General features: G+C 42.5%; 1 non-coding gene across 1 annotated transcript; it reads left to right on the forward strand.

Annotated features, from left to right (window-relative positions):
* Positions 1-4,229: 4,229 nt before the first annotated feature.
* On the forward strand, positions 4,230-4,312 carry trnaa-ugc (transfer RNA alanine (anticodon UGC)). Its single transcript has one exon. It is a non-coding gene; the product is annotated as a tRNA-Ala (tRNA).
* The last annotated feature ends 1,503 nt before the right edge of the window (positions 4,313-5,815 follow it).

Genomic DNA, 5,815 nt, shown 5'->3' on the forward strand with positions numbered 1-5,815 from the left:
AAACAGGACGGCTAAGGAGAGAGCAGACGGGACAAAGCATCCACCGAAAACATTGTCCTCCCCCTTAATGACGAATCTCAAGTGGAAAAGCTTGAAGGTACAGACAACACCGCATCAACCTCTGTTTCGGACACTGCATAGCAAGGCTTCAACAAATTCACATGACAGAGCTGTGTAGCCTTTTTCCTTTGTGGATTTGCAACCACATAGTTCAACTCCGAAACCTGACGTACCACTGTATATGGCTGTATACATTTTGGGGGAGCAGACAAGGGAAGGAAGGTCAGGATCTTTCATCTGGCACCTCTGAGATGGGCCGAAGGCATGGAAACTATGGGAGGTGATAATCCACCTTGCCAGACCCACACACTGGCAAGGTAATTTCCTAGAATCACCACCACTCCTTCGACAGACAATGAGGGACGCACTCCTATGATGACCTCACCTTGTACCAGTTCTGTCGAGTGCACAAGTTTGTGTAAAGGGACAAACTAAATATACAAACCTATCCTTCGGAGCAAGATAAAAATGGAGCACTGACTACAGAATGAAAGACTGAAGCACCAGTGTCTCACAGGACTTTAACTGGGACCCACTCTTGGTTACCTATCAGCCATACGTAACTCTCTAACGAATGGTGAATAGATGGGTGCAATGTCAACCATACCCAATGGTTCTTTTAACTGGTCCTTAGCAAGTGCTGCTAATGCCGTAGGCTTTACGGGCGCATTAACCCCAGAAAACCTAGCTTTAACTCTAAAGGACAGGGCATTCATTTTTCCAATGACCTTTACCATGGTAGTAATTGCAGATTTTGCCATGATCTGATTTCACATCGGAACCATAGTCAACTCCTTGAGACAAGATCAGGCCCAGTAGGAAATCATTTTTGTCACAAAACTCTCCCTGCGACCATAATTGCGAAGACAGGGTTCCCCAAAGTAATCTTTATGTGTCAGCACATGCATCAGCACAACATGGCAGCCTCAGAGGCGGTCTGTACATTATGCTCATTTATGTATGTGGCAAGGCGGTCAGAGACAGAACTGCTCCAGCACAACTAAGCTGCACAACTGCTCGTAGGTTGTACCATCCAACGAAATGAACCATCGGTTAAACTGGGTGTGCAAATCCCGTGTGAACTCAACATAAGTCTGTCAGCTTTTATCCAGGTTCTAAACCGCTGGTGATACGCTTCAGGAACTAACTCATAGGTGTGCAACACAGCAGCTTCAACTCTTCCATAGTTCTGGCTGTCAGCAACGTTAAGAGCCAACAGGCCTCTTGTGCTTTCCCATTTAGCACACATTGCAACATCAATGTACGGTCGGTGTCAGGCCAATTCCTGGAAACAGGTACCCTTTCAACCAGTAAAAGAAATCTCAGGTTGCTTTCCACTGAATTTCAGCAGGATCCTCAAGTTTCCAGCTACGTCGAAGGAAAGCTGAGCACGACCTCTGGAGAAATCATCATAACTGTCATTAAGAGACATTTCAGAGAGTTTACCATCTCTGACCAAATCTAAAACGCACTTGTTGCGGCGTCAGTTTGACACACTCCGTTTCTTGTTTAAGCCTTTCATCCTTCAAGGTGTGTTGCTGTTTCAGCCTATCATGCTCTAGTTGTAGCAATATTTCCTTTTGCTGTTCAAAAGATAAGACAGGATTAGGGCATTTGCTGTGGACCGAAATGTAGCAAAACCAGAACGAAATTACTCCATTAGAATGCTGGATTCGATCAAGTTGGCCGTTAGTATGGACTTAACCGTCTAGTCAGACGTTTATCATCAATCTCAATGTTACGCAATTCGTAACAATTGGTCTTTAATATAGCAATCCAGAAACTCCTCCCTCGGGACTTGGAAGAATTCCTCAATGTTAGCCATAGTCAAAGTCAACCAATTATGGACAAATAACAACCTGCTCTCGCCCCAATTGAGTACATCAAACCACAAAAGAGAAAAAGCTTCCCCAATACCTATTACTAGCTCAACCATTTAGTTCCACACGTGATATGCTGGTAGAAATTAGGTAAAATGGGTTTCAGTTTTCCTGCATTAAAATCACCAGCCACTAGCAGCGTCACCACTGGATGAGAATTTTTTGTTTGCTTATGGGCAAATATGAAAAATAAATGCCTGGACCTGTTAAGACATGAATGTATGGTTCACTGCTTTGATGAAGCTCAGTGGGTGGGGGAACAGGGAGGGAGGGGTAAGGTGGAGGGAGAGAGAGAGGGTTGGAGTGGTAGAGCCGAGGGAGAGAGAGGGGCGTGGGGTGGTGTAGAGTGGTGGAGTACATCCCTCTGTCTGTCTCCGTCTCTCTCTCCCAATGTTAAATGAAGCCCCCCCCCCCAACTTCCACTGCCGAAGGAAGTTTATTTTTCCCCCACATCACAATGAGCAGCAGGCTGTCTGCCTGGCCTGCATGTTCCCCATTGGGTCTGTAATCAAACATCTCCATTATGTCAGATCCCTTTAACCAAAGCTCCAAAACTCTCATGGTCACATGTACGCACGTACATATGTGCACACACCCATCATAAGTTGGATCTGACGGACATCTGGACACTAGTATAATAGCCAAACCATCACACCATGACAGTATTGGCCCTCTTCATGACAGTATTGGCCCTCTTCTGTCTCCATGGCAACTGTCCGTGGTATTACTGATGTCATGTGACTCGCCATGCTGTGTGTTTGTAAGTCTGACCTCCAGCCCTACACCCCAGACACTACACCATGCTCTCCTTCCTTAAGACTCAGCCCTCATTTCATCAAAACCATGTATCTTTTAAAACCAGCCAATCGGACGTGTTCCTCTACAGCGAGCGGTGCCTGACTCTAGATGTTCTGGGTATTGGGCTGTATGCTCCATGTAGCTCAGTTGGTAGAGCATTGTGCTTGCAGGGTTGTGGGTTTGATTCCCATGGGGGTGCCAGTATGAAAATGTAAGCACTCACTACCTTAAGTTGCTCTGGATAAGAGCATCTACAACAATGTAATGACAGAGACAGGCAGCCTCTGCTCAGGGAAGGAAATGTCACTGTGGCAGGAGGCTGGCAAAATGTCAAAATTCTTTGGTCATAACTACCCAGCTAGCACATAATGTTCTAAGAGCCATATGTTTCTTATAGCATGGTTGTCTTATGGTTATTTTGCATCCAACCTTCCCACTACTTTCTGGGGAAGGATGTTTACTTGGCTTTGGATAATTCTCAGCACATTTAACCAACTTTACAAAAAAAGCATTGTTTTCTAGGTTACTTTAACAGAATGTTTCCTACAAGTTCAAACGTGGTTACATTTAATTTCAATTTTGGTAATGTTCTAGGAAAATTCTCCAAAATTCTCCAACTGATTTGGTATTGGGAATGTTATGATGTTCCTCTGTGGGAATTTCAGTACTTCAGCATTTTCTACAGGTTTTTTTCTACAGGTTTCTTCATGCTTCTATTTAAAGGCATGTTCTCAGAACGTTCAGAAACATAATTTCTAGTGGGAATTTCAGTACTTCAGCACATAAACCACAAGACGACATTAGTAACATTCAAAGAATGTTCTAAGAATGTTATTTAAAACATATACATCCGTTGTCAACAACAAAAATCTCTAGTTCCTCTATCTCATTTTTGTTTTTGCCCTAGGACTACACACCTGATCCAAATCATCAACTCACCATCAGACTTTTATTATTATTTTTTAAATTAATTTTTTTATTTTTTATTTCACCTTTATTTAACCAGGTAGGCTAGTTGAGAACAAGTTCTCATTTGCAACTGCGACCTGGCCAAGATAAAGCATAGCAGTGTGAACAGACAACACAGAGTTACACATGGAGTAAACAATTACAAGTCAATAACACAGTAGAAAAAAAATAGTCTATATACAGGTGTGTAGTGCTAGGGCAAGGGAAAAAAGGAAAAAAGGAAAAAGGGAAAAAAGGAAACAGGATTGAGAACCACTGCTCTATGATGTTAAAGTGTGTTGGCTGCGCTCAATAATTGGCCACACCTGATCTTGATGAAGGTTTGATTCCTTTGAAGTGGGGTCTGTTTGAATAGCCTAAAATGAACAGCTTGTACGAGGAATAAAATAAAATACATAGCATGCTTGCTTTATCTTGGTGGCGTAGTGGACTAATTCCATGGCTAGAGAACAGAAGATGACAGGGTTGAATCCCACTGACGTTGTGCCAAAATAAACATGTATGTGTTAGCATGATTAATAGTCCTGTGTGGCTCAGTTGGTAGAGCATGGTGCTTGCAACGCCAGGGTTGTGGGTTCAATTTCCATGGGGGACGAGTACAGGAAAAAAAAGTATGAAAATGTATGCAATCACTACAGTAAGCCACTCTGGACAAGAGTGTCTGATAAATGAGTAAAATGTAATTAATGACTAAGCAAATGAACTTCCATGTGTCTGTCCTATCTGTGCTTGGTGTTCAAAACAGTTAACCCAAAATAAGCTGGAAATCTTAGTGAAAGATTTAAGGATATAACTCAAAATAACCTTAAAACGTTCTCAGAAACCTCCTGCAACCTAAAAATGTATGTTCCCAGAACAAGTGACATTTTCCCATCCGTTCTGAGAATGTTTAAAACTTTCCATTTTACCGTTTTGGAAACTGATGGGTTCAAACCCAGAACCAATGGGAAACCAAAAATGTACGTTCCCACAACTTCCAAGGAACTAAATATGCTAGCTGGGTAGTTACCACAGTCACAAAGTCATAAACCTTGCCTATTTCTACCATTTATCTTCTTAAAATTAGATTTTAAACCTAACCCTAATCTTACCCACACTGCTAACATGATGCCTAACCCTAACCTAAAATTAAGACCAAAGAGCACGTTTTTGTTTTCATTAATTTTTATGACATAGACTTTGTGCCTGTGGATGAAATGTCCAACACCATTCCGGAACACTTCTGACTTCCCAATAAAAGACAGCACCGCTGTTTGTCAATAGACCTATTAAGGTTGTGATTAGTATACTGTTGCTACATTAGTTCCTAATGGCTATGTGAATGTATCCACGTTACCAACACTTCCACCTGTCTAGTGCCAAGGTTCTGTGGTAGGTGCCTTCCTCATATGGCATCCAAACAATGCTTGTGAAAGGATGTATAAACTCATAATTTAGGAGCAATGACCACCCCCTCTCCATCCTGTGAATCTCCCTGGTATGACACAGAGTCTTTGATGGACCCCCTCCACAGCCTGGTTGTCGAATCAGACCTTTGGCCAAATCTAATCTATGGGCCGATGGTTGTCATAGGTGGACTCAAACCTACTGTACATGCATGCAACAGCTGCTGCCTCCCCTGCATCCATATATACTATGCAGCAGCCTGCACAATGGAGGGGATATGAGACCATTACTATGGAATTCATGGATTCAATTTTCAATTGGCAGAGATGAGGAAGGAGATTATCTTGGCTGGTGCGGCTATTGGGGGATTTAGGGTAATAGCATATTTCATCCTGTGTAAAAAGCAAAGCTATACCACATAGAACGTCTTGCACATATTCTGTATACATAAAATATCACATGGTACGGCACTGTCAAAAACAATAGCTGAACACCACAAAATATTAAGCTGGCCTTTCAAGGTTGTGTGTGAGATAGGGACAGTGGGAACAGAATAGCTGTCATTCTGTAACAGGAGTATTTTCCCTATATTGTAGCGAGGTTGTTATAACTCCAGCTGAAATGTTCAGAGGTGTTTGTTCTTTTCTCTTTCTTTAGCGCACCTTCCATCACCGTGGTAACTAGGAGACAGTGGCTGGGTGTGTGTGGAAATGGGTGGAAGA

Source organism: Oncorhynchus clarkii, chromosome 1, assembly GCF_045791955.1.
Source record: "Oncorhynchus clarkii lewisi isolate Uvic-CL-2024 chromosome 1, UVic_Ocla_1.0, whole genome shotgun sequence".
Taxonomy (NCBI): domain Eukaryota; kingdom Metazoa; phylum Chordata; class Actinopteri; order Salmoniformes; family Salmonidae; genus Oncorhynchus; species Oncorhynchus clarkii.